The sequence below is a fragment of the Sorex araneus genome, chromosome 3, assembly GCF_027595985.1.
Source record: "Sorex araneus isolate mSorAra2 chromosome 3, mSorAra2.pri, whole genome shotgun sequence".
NCBI lineage: Eukaryota > Metazoa > Chordata > Mammalia > Eulipotyphla > Soricidae > Sorex > Sorex araneus.
The window spans coordinates 143,666,932-143,681,809 of record NC_073304.1 but is presented as its reverse complement, the minus strand read 5'-3'; the positions used below and the strand labels follow the sequence as shown (position 1 = coordinate 143,681,809).

The following is a 14,878-nucleotide window of genomic DNA, read 5'->3' as shown; positions in this document are numbered from 1 at the left end:
CATAACTCTTTTTTTTTCCTTTTCCCTTTCTTTTTTTCTCATCCCCCTTCCCACGCCTCATAATATGGTGGATGTCACGCCGCGTTTCTCCCTGAAAATGGGAAACAATCATCTTTACTGTTCTAACTAGACAAGAACAGATATTTTCTATAAAGGACTAGATAGCAAATAAATATTTTAGGCTTTACAAGTCATTTGGTCCACAACTATTCAGCTGTGCTGAGTAATGCCAAAGCAGCCATAGATAACCTGAAAATGTAGGTGTGGTTGTTTTTCAATCAAACCTTATTTACAAAACAAGCTGCTGTATGGATTTAGCTTGAAGTCTATGAATAGTTTGCTAATTCCTGAACTAAAATATTGCCTCGGTATCACCTACCTCTAAAACGTATAACACCTACCTCTGATACAAATAAAGTAATTACTGCCATCTTTTTTCACATAATTTTAATTTTTTTCTATTGTGTACTTTTTCTGCTGTTCCTATAAGCTGGGTACATTGTCTTTATAATACGACATACATTATCTTTAAAAATATTTCTTGCATACTTACCTGGCATGGGAGAAACCACTATCATGAAGGTAGTTTTTCCAGGGTGAGGCTTATTCACTGCTCTCTGGATGTGTTGAGCCCTGCAATTTCCCCAAATGTGGGAAACTTGACTGCAGAATTTGGGTCATGGGGGATTGCATTCACACTCTCCACTGAAAAAACAGAAGATAAATAAATAAATTTTTAAAATATTTCTTAGATATGGAAATCATTTTCAAATACTAGAAGCTAGTTGAAGTATAGACTCATAATTACTTTTTTTACAATTTTCTTAATGAGTCTGTTTCTTAATGAGTCTGATCAGGACTGGGCCTCTTCTGCCCAGATTTCCCATTTTCCAATAGCTAGGTGGTCACACCCAGGGACTGCTCCCAGACTCCTGTAATCCCACCAATGGCCCATGCCCAGAGACTTAAAACCAAGCTCCCAGAAGACAGCATCTCAGAGAGTCTCTTTGCCTGCTCACCTGGTTCTCTTCCCTGGGACCCCTCGAAGGGGGTGGGCTCCAGCTTCCTTCCACTCCCTGAGCAGAGCTCCCAGCAGCCAAAGACCTCCGGAGCCTAGCCACAGCCATGCTCAAGGCCCCTCTCCACACATTCAGGTGAGCCTCACACATGAAGGTACCAGCAGAGGAACCGAGGTGTGTGGGACCCAGGGCTGAGACCTCCAAGCCTGCTTGGATTGGGACTGGGCCTCTTCCACCCAGATTTCCCATTTTTCAGTAGCTAGGAGGTCACACCCAGGGATTGCCCCCGGCACCGTGTAATCCCACCAATGGCCCACACCCAGAGACTTAAAACCAAGCTCCTGGAAGACATTTTATAGCCTAGTTCTCCCGATTGGAGAACCTAGCTAGCTACTGAGAGTTTCCTGCCCACATGGGAGAGCCTCATAAACTCCCCATGGTGTATTCATATGCCAAAACCAATAACAATGCTGGGTCTCATTCCCCAAACCCTGAAAGAGACTACAATGCGGCATCCTTGGGAAGGATGAGTAAAGAGAGGCTTCTAAAATCTCAGGGCTAGGACAAATGGAGAAGTTACTGAGACCGCTCAAGAAATTCAACAATCAACGGAATGATGATGATAATGAGTCTGTTTAGTAATTTCCTATTTCTTTTCCTATTATTAACAGTTTTTTGTCATAAATTAACAGTAGATTCCATTCAAAACTGAGTTTTATATCTTTGTATTTAAAATAACTCTTAAAAATAAAAATAGTTCTTAATTTCATCACTTGGCTTACATTTTAAATATTAGTTTTCTTTAAGAGCTGTGCATTAATAGTAGCTAAAGACTGAGTGGTCAACAATCATGTATGTGAATATAATATATTAAAAGAATGAATCTGAACTCAATGAGTACATAATACAAAGATAAATAATCACCAGGTTTTATTGAGAGAGAAAGAGGATGTAAAAGGATAGGATTTTGAAAGGCTAAATTATGGGCTTTCATAAGAAAATTATGTTGCTCAACAAAACCTCTCTTAAAATACTGAACTCACCTTTATAACAGTGGATATGAAGCTTAAAAAGTACCGAGCTGATAAATGAAACTTGCTGTTTTCAGGGAAATATCAGGATGCAAACTATATTCTTGTTTGAATAAAGCTACAAGAGAGGGCACTGTGTGTGTTTGACAGTGACAAATGGCTTCCAAAGAAAATAAGGCTGAGGTCTGCCCATTCCTGCCTCTTAGCAAACCTGTTTAGCCGGTTGTTACACCTTTGGCCTCCTTTTCCCTTCTCTCAAGTGTTTATGGGAAAAAATCATAAACTACTGTCCTAAATTTTACATAAACCTTTGATTTCAAATGTTTTCAATCATCTTAAACTCTAAATGTAGGAGTGTTGTTTCAAATGTATGTATTAACAAATAAATATTCAAACATTCAAACCGTCTTTTCATTATTATCTGTCTTATCTTCTCTGGTTGTCTATAGGACTTTGAGGAAAGCATATTTAAGCATCAGTATTTCAAGATAACCAGGGAAAAAGTGAAGACAATATTTATCCCCAAGTTGATACTTAGGTCAAATTCTGTGAACTTTTACCACACAGGATGATCCAAATTTTCTGAGTTAGATATGGACAATGGTGGGAGAATTTTTCCATAGCAAAGGACTAGAAAGTTTTTTTTTCTAATACTGTAGAAATACCTCTATTTGGCTTATGTGAAATTAGTTATAGATAACAAAGTTTACAAAAATGTTTGGAACTGGTGTGATAGCATAGCGGGTAGGGCGTTTGCCTTGCACACGGCTGACCCAGGTTCAATTCCCAGCATTCCATATGGTCTCCTGAGCACCGCCAGGGGTAATTCCTGAGTGCAGAGCCAGGAGTGACCCCTGTACACCACCGGGTGTGACCCAAAAAGCAAAAAATAAAAAATGTTATTTAATACAGACCATACATTCCATAACAAGAAAATGAATAATGTGGTTATTTTTACATTATTATACACTACACAATAACAAAAGAAAGAAAATTATTGGTACCCATAGATATGGATGAATCTCATAGGTATAGAGAAGCCAGACACAAGAGAAGTAATAATATAAATTTATATAAAGTTGAACAGGCAAACTAATGTAAGTCAGGTATAATGGTGGTTAGTTCTAGGTAGATGAAATGGACTTGTAAGTTACCTGAGAAAAATCTTATGGATTCTGTTTACTGGATGTAGGACTGTAGCACTGTCCTCCCATTGTTCATCGATTTGCTCAAGCGGGTACCAGTAGCGTCTCCATTCTGAGACTTGTTACTGTTTTTGGCATATTCAATACAGCACGGGGAGCTTACTGGATGGAGTCACAAAAATTATAAAAATTCACCAGGGAGGTGGTGTCTCAATGGTAGGTGACTTGCATATATAAGTCTAGGTTGAATCCCCAGTGCTGGCAAAGAAAATTTTTTTTATCAAACTTTGCCTTAAGACTAGGGTAGATGGGGCTGGAGCAATAGAAAAGCAGGTAGGGTGTTTGCCTTGCACGTGGCTGACCTGGGTTCGATTCCCAGCATTCTATATGGTCCCCTGAGCACAGCCAGGAGTAATTCCTGAGTGCAAAGCCAGGAGTTAACCCCTGTGCATTGCTGAGTGTGACCCAAAAAGCAAAAAAAAAAAAAAAGACTAGGGTCCTGTAAGAGCATTTAACCTTGATATATCAATTCTCAGCAGAGAGTCTCTTGCCCGCACGCCTGGCTGTCTTCCCCAGGGCCCCTCGGAGGGGATGGGCTCCAGCTTCCCTCCCCACCCCAAGCAGAGCTCCCGGCGGCCGAAGACCACCGGAACCTAGCTGCAGCCATGCTGGAGCCTCCTCTCTACACGTTCGAACAGGCCTCATGCATGAAGGTACCAGCAGAGGAAACCAGGTGTCTGTGATCCCATCAACGGCCAACATCCAGAGAGACTTAAAAGCAAGCTCTCAGAAGGGCGTGGCCGCTTCGCAGCCTTGTGATATCTTTAGCCTACTTTTCCCTCTAGGAGAAACTGGCAATCTTCTGAGAGCGTCCTGCCCCCATGGGACAGCCTTGCAAGCTTCCATGGTGTATTCATATGCAAAATCCAGTAACAAGCTGGATCTCATTCCCCTGACCCTAAAGAGCCCCCAGTGCAACTTCGTTAGGAGGGCCGAGTGGAGAGAGACTTCTAAGATCTCAGGGAAAGGACGAAATGAGTGAAAAGGACAAATATGACTGAAATGTGATCACAAAAGTTTGTAAGTCTGTTACTATATCGCACAATGATTCATTTAAAAAAAAAAGACCTTAAAGCAAAAAAAAGACCTTTATTGCTGTTCTGGGGGAGGGGTGATTGCAGGTTTCTTTTGATTTCAAAATATTTTTATAGTTTCAGAGCTCTTAATAATGAAGAATTCTGATTCATCAGTAGCAACATTAGTTATTCCTTTGTATTTCACCTTGTCCTCTTAATGAAGGAACAGAAAAGAAAGAAAGAAAGAAAGAAAGAAAGAAAGAAAGAAAGAAAGAAAGAAAGAAAGAAAGAAAGAAAGGAAGGAAGGAAGGAAGGAAGGAAGGAAGGAAGAAGGAAGAAAGAAAGAAAGAAAGAAAGAAAGAAAGAAAGAAAGAAAGAAAGAAAGAAAGAAAGAAAGAAAGAAAGAAAGAAAGAAAGAAAGAAAGAAAGGAAGGAAGAAAGAAAGAGATAAAGAAAGAGAGAGAAAGAGAAAGAAAGGAAGGAAGGAAGGAAGGAAGGAAGGAAGGAAGGAAGGAAGGAAGGAAGGAAGGAAGGAAGGAAGGAAGGAAGGAAGGAAGGAAGAAGGAAGGAAGGAAGGAAGGAAGAAAGAAGAAAGAAAGAAAGAAAGAAAGAAAGAAAGAAAGAAAGAAAGAAAGAAAGAAAGAAAGAAAGAAAGAAAGAAAGAAAGAAAGAAAGAAAGAAAGAAAGAAAGAAAGAAAGAAAGAAAGAAAGAAAGAAAGAAAGAAAGAAAGAAAGAAAGAAAGAAAGAAAGAGTTGCATCACTGAAGACGTCTTCTGTTAGTTTTACTTTTGCGGACGTCAGTCGGTGTCGGTTAGAGCTGGTACCGCAGGCCGTTGCTTGTCTGCTCAAGCGGCGGAATGGAGCATCCGTGCTGCGAAGAGGCTGCCGCACCGGCTGGGCTTGGCGTCTTCCCCGGGAGCCGTCATTCCACTCACCTTGTTGCCTCCAGCTGCTGCCACAGTGTCCTCGGTTTCCCCGACCACCCTTTGGTCTCCGCTGGGACGTGCTGCTGGCCTGCCTGCCCTTGGCTTCGGACTCTGGCCACGCGCGGCTGCCCCAGGAAACGCAGCTAAATCAGGGGGAGCCAGGACCCGTCACTCAGGCAGGAGTGGCTGCAGTGTTGGTCACCTTTTTGTGTCTGTGGTTCAGGAACTCTCAATTAAATTCTCGGGAACTCAAATTCTATTTCTGCAAGTCGAGAGTTCTCTTTCTGGCAGTGCTCATTAACTCTTGCTCGGAAGGGCTGTGCTGTGTCCCTCCGCCCCGCTCTCCGCAGGCTGAGTCCCCGAAAGAGAGAGTCCCTGGCTCTGCTCCGGGTCAGGCAGCTGCAGTCTTCCGCTTTCCTGTCAGACTGAAAGTGTCTTTGCATTCAGCCCCTGAGGCCACATTTCAAGTGTCATCCCAAAGAAGCGTCTCCTATGGAAAAGCGTCTATCCTCCCTGAATAATTCCTGTCCCCTAATGAGGTCTGCTGCTGCTGCTGCTGTGATGCATGTGCATTTGGTGACCCAGAGCCACCTCCCCACCTCCTCAGGCCTCCCCAGCAAAGAGACCGGGAGATGGGGGGACCACAGCCTGATGGTGAAAATGGCCCATTAAATGCAGAGCTGCTAATATACTTATAGAACATCTGGGGGGGGTGAGGTAAGGACATAGCTGTGATTGATCATTTACATAGATAAGACATCTGGAGGGAGGCAAGATGGCACCGACGCCGCCTGAACCACTCGCACTCTCCCAAACCCTGCTCACCATCTCGCCTTAGTCAACTTGAGGCTCAGCATACCAGACATGGAACTCTACGCATGCGTAGATCCCTGCTGGAACTCTATGCGTGACTCCTGATGGACATTGCCGGCTGTTTTACAATATTTGGACAGAATGGCATCGGCAGGGCACGAAGAAACTGCAGCAGCGGCCACAGCATTGTGGCCTGCCACAGCTGGTCCTAGTCGCAGACCTGTGGGATATAGAGCCGTGGTGGCAGTCCGCGCAGTGGCTCATCCACTGTGGGGTGCTGTCAGCCAACCACCAGGTGACCTGGGACTCAGTGCAGGTGTTTGACCTGGCACAGACCCTCCTCAATAGGGTCCTGCTCTGCCAGCTGCTCAACAACCTCCAGGTGCACTCCATCAACTTCAAGGAGATCAACCTGAGGCTGCAGATGTACCAGGTGCCACCCAGAGATGCAGGCAGGTGCATATTTGTCAGTGTGCAGATCGTTACAACATGCCAGTCAACCAAAAGCTTACATTCGGTAGACTGGAAACACCTGTAAAGGCGATTAGAGGCTGCCCCAAAAGCCTCCCTCCCTTTTGGAGAGCCCAGCAAGCTACCGAGAGTATCCCGCCCACACGGCAGAGCCTGACAAGCTACTGTGGTGTTCTCAATATGCCCAAAACAATAACAACAATGGTCCTCATTCCCCTGATCCTGAAAGAGCCCCTAGTATGCCATCGGGCTACACTAGCATGCGACAGAGACGAATGGAGATGTTACTGGCGCCCGCTGAAGCAAATCGATGAACAACGTGATGACAGTGATACAGTGTGATACAGTAATAAGAGATCATGAACGTGCTGTTAAAGGTTGAGCAATATGTAAAAAAAAATATTTCCCTCTAAGATTCGCTGCCTCTTACTTTAAATCCAGGTACTCTTGGAGTATGGGTCATGTAAGGTATGAGTTGCATTTATAGTTGTGCAGTTCAAAAATAGTTTAATCGTGGATGAGGCTTGACCCCAGCATGTGGAGAGCAGCCATGAGCAGAGCGGTGGTTGAGTTCTGAAGGTTTTTGGCTCCTTGGGGCAAGGAGGGGGTCTCACCCATCCCCCTCTAGGACTCTCCAAGTGAAACAGCCTGGTGCAGGGTCCAGTGGCATGGCAATGGCAAGTGTCATGTTATGCTCTCTTCCGGGAGCGCATTCGATCTGGATAGTGGCAGATGACGAGACTATCTGGCACCAGCATGACTGCTGAATTGCCAGAAGCAGGCGATATGGGTGGTGAATTCCCATTCCCAGTTTCTTTGAACCCAGAGTTTTCAGTCACAAAGTCCCACATACCTGGGTTTTCTGAGGATTCACTCATGGGTAAGGCTTGGCCTGAGTCCTTGGGAAGTGGCCATGAGCAGGGCAGCAGTTGAGTTCTGGAGGTTTTCGGCTGCAGGGGCTGGGTCCCTTGGGGAAGGGAGAGGTTAATGCCATAGCCATGCTGCTAGACCCCATGCCAGGCTGTTTCATTTGGGGCACCCCAGTAGCAAAATTATCTTCTCAATTCCTCTTAGTGGAAAAAGGGTCCCCTTGGAGTTCTATAAACACACACAATATCATGTTCTCTTGTGTCTCCAGTTTTCAGTTCTTGATGGTAAAACCCTGATGACATTAAAAAATAGAATAATCGAAACACATGCTTATGGTCTTCATAACCTTTATGGAAACAATCTCTGAAGTAATATAATTTAATGAACAAAATGTACTCAACTGGTTGCATTCTGAAGAAATACTCTTTGAACATAAACAATTATGCTTACTATAAAATAATTTATTAGAGAATCAATATTTGAAAATAAGGTTGATTTCCTTCTAAAGGGGACTAATTAAACAATTCCCATAATATAAGTATATCATGGAACTTTATACTATCAGTTAAAATTATGCATTTGAAGAATGTGCTAAGCACTTGGCATGCATTATTTTATCTAACCCCTGTAAAATTCAATGATATGTGTACTGTTTCATTCCCAGTTTGCAGAGAAGAAAACTCAAGCTTGACATGGCTATTTGAGGGAGATCTCAACTCCTTGTCATCTGTACCTCCTTAGGGGTGGCTAAGGGTCCTCGTGCCATGGCAGTTATCAGGAGAAAGAGGTATTGTTACAACGACTTCCAAGACTGAAGTTCATGAGTTAAATGTTGTCATTCCCATAGTTTACTGTTGTAAAACAGGTCAGTCTGTTTCGTGTGGGAGAGGACTGCAAAACAATGTGGGTATCCAGAGAAGAGAAGCAGCAGGAACCCTCTCATATCTCCAGGAAAATCAGTATTTTCCCATAAGTTTCCTGAGGTGTGAGTGAGGAGTCAAAAGCCAAGTCACAGTTAAATATTTTCTGACATATTTGAATAGTGATTCTCTCTAGGAGCTGGAGTGATAGCACAGTGAGTAGGGCATTTGCTTTGCGTGCGGCCGACCCAGGTTATATTTCTCTGCCCCTCTCAGAGAGTCTGGCAAGCTACCGAGAGTATCTCTCCCACACAGCAGAGCCTGGCAAGCTACCTGTGGTGTATCCCATATGCCAGAAACAGTAATAACAAGTCTCACAATGGAGATGTTACTGGTGCCGGCTCGAGCAAATCGATGAGCAATAGGATAACAATGATACATTGATATAGTGATTCTCTCTAACCTACCCTGAAAATAATTTCTTCATAATCTAAAGAGAAAGTTTTTCTTACTTGAGAATATTGTGGACCTGGTGGATAATGACCAAACCAGCACCAGATGTATAAGACTGGGAGAAGTCATGAAAAGTTGATGATGCCTGACCCAGCAAGTGGAAACAAACAGAACCAAATGGGGCTACATCAAACTAAGAAGCTTCTGCACCTCAAAAGAAACAGTGACTAAAATACAGAGAAAGCCCACAGAATGGGAAAGAATATTTACCCAATACCCATCAGATAAGGGGTTAATATCCAGGATATACAAAACACTAGTAGAACTGTACAAGAATAAAACCTCCACCCCATCAAAAAATGGGGACAAGAAATGAACAGAAAAAAGAAATACAAATTTCTTTTTTTCTCAAAGAAGAAATACAAATGGCCAAAGGCACATGAAAAAATGTTCTACATCGCAAATCATCAGGGAGATGCAAATAAAACAACAATGAGATATCATCTCACACCACAGAGACTGGCACACATTCAAAAGAAAAAAAGCAACCAGTGCTGGTATGGATGTGGGGGAAAGGGTATGCTCTTTCACTGTTGATGGGAGTGCCGACTGGTCCAGCCTTTCTGGGAAACAATATGGACAGTCCCATATGACCCCGCAATACCACTTTTGGGAATATATCTCAAGGGTGCAAAAAAGCACAGTAGAAATGACATCTGCACCTGTATGTTCATTACATCACTGTTTATAATAGCCAGACTCTGGAAACAACCCAAGTGCCTGAGAACAGATGACTGGTTAAAAAACATTTTGGTAGGTGCTGCCACGCAAGATCGACCCCGGAGGCAACTGAACCACTTTGGACATGAGCAGCGCCCCCAAAATGCCTCCAAACTGTGTGCTCGGAGCTACTGGCCCAGGCGCCACCAGAGTGGTATGGTCTTTTCTCTCTCAACTCTTTCTTTTTGAACGCAGCGAGGTAACAGCCGGTTTTTAGACTATGCAGGAAGCCCAGGAAAGCCGATGGGGCGGGAATTCCGGATGGGCCCTGTGCCGATGATATTTAAGCACAGAGCCATGTGGGTACGCTCCTTTGTGCCGCCACGCGAGATCGACCCCAGAGGCAACTGAACCACTTTGGACACGAGCGGCGCCCCCAAAATGCCTCCAAACTGTGTGCTCGGAGCTACTGGCCCAGGCGCCGCCAGCGAGTGATGCAATTACCAAAAGAATTTTCCCTGGACTTCATATAGAAATCCAAAACCGCGCGGTTGCTATCGCAGCTGCGCGACCTAATATCTCTTTTTTTTTTTTTTTTTTTTGCTTTTTGGGTCACACCTGGCGATGCACAGGGGTTACTCCTGGCTCTGCACTCAGGAATTACCCCTGGCCATGCTCAGGGGACCATATGGGATGCTGGGATTTGAACCCGGATCGGCCGCGTGCAAGGCAAACGCCCTACCCGCTGTGCTGTCTCTCCAGCCCCCCTAATATCTCTTGATTGTCAGCAACGTGTAAATGTTCCTTTTTAGCAGGGCTTACCGTGGGGGGAAACTCCAAACAATAGTACTGAGTTTTTTGTTGAAGGGTAAAAGATTGTAGCGATAGAATTTTAGGCAGAATTTTCCCTGGACTTTATATAGAAACCCAAAACCGCGCGGCCGCGGCAGCCTAATGTCATCTAATCATCAGCAATATGAAATGGTTCCTTTGTAATGGGTTGGACTTTGGGGGGACCATAATAGGATTAAAGTTTGTAGTGACGTGTAATTTCTGGCTGTACTTTTCCTAGACTTTATACAGAAATTCAAAGCCGCGAGGCCGCTGCCATGGCCGCGCGACCTAATGTCATTTAATCATAACCAATATGAAATGGTTCCTTTTTAACTGGTCGGACTTTGGTGGGAAATCCTAACAAGAATAGTAAGTCTTTTGTTGAAATATTGAAGGCAATCAAAGTGGTAGCCATCTCTATAGACTGAACTAAGCCATATCCCCACGCCGGCTGAGAAGAAATATCCTTCTTTCTCGGGAAGAAACCGCGGCGTGGCGTTAACCATAGTATGATGTCCATTAAGTTGACACGGACCTGGTGGCATGGGAATGGGATACAAGGGAATAAATTATTATGTACTTGGAACAGCGAGACGCTGGTGGAATCTCGAGCCGGGGCCGATACCAGCGTATTACTTTTGGTTCCAGAAACTGCTTGCAGACATTCTACCAGACTATCAACTAAGCCAGAGCCCCACGCCGGCTGATGACGGGAAATAACCATCTTTTTCATTTTTTTTCCCTTTGTCAGGCAGCGTGGTGATTACTAAACAGGCGTGAACTTGGTGGCGCGGGACGAGGGGGGGGGGGGGGAAATAGAAAAGTTATGTAACAAACAGCGGGACTTAATATCTCTTCATTCTCAGCAATGGAGAGCTATCAAATGCTTCCTTGACAGTAGGACTGTCTTTTCTTTTTTGGGGGGAAACCCTAGCAACAATAGTGAGTTATGTGTTGAAACATGGAATGTAACCAAGATAAAGCGTAAACAAAGTGAAATTTATCACTTTCAAGGGCGCGGACTGGGGAGGCGGGAGGGGGCGGGAGGTATAATGGGGTGGTTGGTGATGGAATATGGGCACTGGTGAAGGGAAGGGTGTTTGAGTATTGTATAACTGACATAATCCTGAGAACTATGTAACCCTCCACATGGTGATTCAATAAAATTTATAAAAAAAAATTTTGGTAGATCTACACAATGGAATACTATGCAACTGCTAGGAAAGATGAAGTCATGAAATTTTCTTATAAGTGGATGGTCATGGAGAGTATCATGTTAAGTGAAATGAGTCAGAGAGAGGGACAGACGTAGTAAAACTGCGCTCATTTGTGGAATATAAAATATCATAATACAGACTACCACCTAAAGATAGCAGAGACAAGTTTCAGGAAGATAACTCCATGGTTGGAAGCCTGTCTCATGAGCTGGGGTAGAAGGCAGCTGGGATAGAGAAGGGATCACTAAGTCAATGATGGTTGGAAAAATCACTCAGGATAGGAGATGTGTGCTGAAAGTAGATAAAGGACAAAACATACCTCTCAGTATCTATATTTCAAAGCATAATGCCCAAAAGTAGGAGGAAATTTGAGGGAAATTGTCTGCCCTAGAGGCAGGGGGAGGATTTGGAAGGGTGGGGGATAGTAGCAACATTGGTGGTGGAAAATGTGCACTGGTGGAGGGATGGGTTTTCAATCATTGTATAACCAAAATTCAAACATGAAAGCTTTGTAACTATAGCTCACGGTGATTCAATAAAAAAAAACAAAAAGTTGATGGTAACCTCAAGTAAATCTAGTTTCTGTAAAGGAGCATCCCATTAGCTCAATACTCCTTTACTCCTTCCAAGTGAAAATTCTTTAGTTTTACCACCTATTTATTTTCCCACTTGGTATAGATTGCATTTGATAGGAAATTTATCCATGCCTTCATCCATCAACTTAAACTGTGTCTGTTAATTGCCAGTTCTCCTGGACTCATTGCTGAGTCAGATTCACATGGTCAAGAGAGCAGGTGTCAGGTGATAAATGTTAGCAAGACACAACATGTCTTAGTCTCACCAATATAGGAATTCACACAACCATATGCAATTTAAGCTAGAGGCATACAGTCTAGTTTTCAAAAAAAATCAATTTCATAGTCATTGTGAAAGTCAGTAATATCCACGGCATGGATAATAAAGTTTCAAGTCAGGGGCTGGAGCAATAGCACAGTGGGTAGGGTGTTTGCCTTGCACATGGCCGATCCGGGTTCGATTCCCAGCATCCCATATGGTCCCCTGAGCACCACCAGGGATAATTCCTGAGTGCAGACCCAGGAGTAACCCCTGTGCATCGCCAGGTGTGACCCAAAAAGCAAAATAAATAAATAAATAAATAAAGTTTCAAGTCAGTGTCTTGATTAAAGCATTTTTCTAGGATGAAATCTAATACACAATCTTTAATTTGCCCCCCAAAACACCCAGAAATCTCATTGATTGATACCCTATCCGAACTCATAGAAAAAAATAAGTTGGCCTTAAGAGATAATAATGTATTGATGTTTTAGAAAGAACTATTTTGAGGTCTGACAGTATAAATTTGGGTTGATTGGTTTGATAATAACCTGAAGCCTTATGCATTCTATCAACACGACAAATGAAAGAAATGAAGAATGTGGGGAAAATGTCTATTTTATGTCTATTTCAGGTAGCACCTTTCTCCAGGGATCTCAGAGAGTTTATTGAATGCTAGCAAACATTGTATATGGTGCCTCCATGCACACTCGTTTTCTTTCATTTTTCTGTTCTGCTTCTGCTGTATTGTTTTCCTTTTTTTTTTTGTAGGTAGCCTACAGTCACAGCTGGAGATAGGGAAAGAGTGGGGAAGGATTACTGAGATAATGGTAAAGGGGTCAGGCTCTCTGGTGATACGCATAGTGAGCAGCACTGCACATATAAAGCAATAATAGAGGTTCTATTGTTTAAAAATAATAAATGGCAATAATAAGGGTCCAGAATACTAGTACAGCCAGAAGGGTGCTTGCAGTCAACCAAGGTTTGATCCCTGACCCCATATGGTCCTCCAAACCACATAAGAAGTAAACCCAGAGCCAGAAGTAATCCCTGAGAACAGCCAGGTATGCCAAAAAATTTTTAAAAACTGTTAGAAGGAACCTGGCAGTAGTTATATGTAATACAGGATCTGAGGTCATAGCAGGTCCTGAAATGGAAACAGCTACACCTTCTTGGCATCTACATACAGCTTCAGGTGAAACAAGAGGTATCCAGGTGAAAAGATGAATTTATGGCAAGAAAGCAAGAAGTACCTGGGACATGTTACTAATTTATGATAAGGGCAGAAAAAGAAAGAAGTATAGTCTGGGGTTTTGTTTTGTTGTTGGTGTTTTGGGTTTTTTTTTTGTTTGATTTGTTTTGCTATTGTCATCCTATACCCCACCCTCTTGTCAGTATAAACCTTAAAATACAGCAAGCTATCATCATTTAGGCAAAGGTAAATAAGAGGAGGGATGAAAAATTTTATTCCAATGTTTCTCCCCCAAGAAGGGGAGATAAAATGTAATAAGGGAAATAACTGACCATTTTGCACGCATCTGTCAAAAGCAGCCTTGTTGAAGAGGCTACTTTGGACATTGCTTGTATATTTCACTCTTGAGGATGTAATAACTTTTCCCAACTTCTATCTTAACATTAACTGGTACTCACCATTATTTTTAAGGAATAAATTAGGGTAGTAACTATTGTCATGTCATTCCTGGCTGTTTTAAGGCCACTAAAAAGTAGTCTTAATGGTTGTGCCTTCTGCACAGAAAAGCAGACAGCTTTCTCCCTTCATATTCCTGGCTATCTCCCTTTCATCAACAACCTTGAGTCAACATTTGTTATTCAAACTCCAACTAAAGTCAAATATCAGATTCACAATGGTGATTTCAGTTGGCACATTTCCTATAGAAGGAAAAATGGTAACTCCTGGGTTTTGTAAGTTGTACTTTCCGGTGCTATGAATAAAACTCTTGTGTGTTAGTTCCTTTTGGACCAGGCCATTGTCATTCACATGTAACGTATATTCAGATTTCTAGAAATCTAGAAATCTAGAAAATCTAGAAATCACTATCACCCAGGAAACTTTCTGTTGTATGTACTTCTTTAGGTCAATGATCATACATGCAAGCATATATCTTAATCTGAGTTGATGAATGAATGTGAACATTATTGTCTCCACCAAAAATGGGGTTTTAGAGAAGTTCAGGATTAAAACTGCAATCAACAAACTGACTAATCCTTGCAACCATCACTCATTTTCCCCTCCTTTTCCTTTTGACATGCTCAAATATTCTTTTTTTAAAAAAAACTGGGGGGGCTGGAGTGATAGCACAGCGGGTAGAGCGTTTGCCTTGCATGCAGCCGACCCAGGTTCAATTCCCAGCATCCCATATGGTTCCCTGAGCACTTCCAGGGGTAATTCCTGAGTGCGGAGCCAGGAGTGACCCCTGTGCATCGCCAGGTGTGACCCCTCCCCCCAAAAAAAGCAAAACAAAACTGGGATATATTGTGAACCTCTAAATGTGGTTTTCACGGGCATCTGTGAATTCTTTTATTTATTTTTATATTCATTTTGATTTGGGGGCCACACCCAGAAGTGCTCAGGACTTACTTCTATCTC

The 14,878-nt window shown here is 42.9% G+C and overlaps 1 non-coding gene across 1 annotated transcript; it reads left to right on the top strand.

Moving 5' to 3' along the window:
* Positions 1-545: 545 nt before the first annotated feature.
* LOC129404109 (U1 spliceosomal RNA) lies at positions 546-706 on the top strand. The gene has a single exon (XR_008629698.1). It is a non-coding gene; the product is annotated as a U1 spliceosomal RNA (small nuclear RNA).
* Positions 707-14,878: the final 14,172 nt, after the last annotated feature.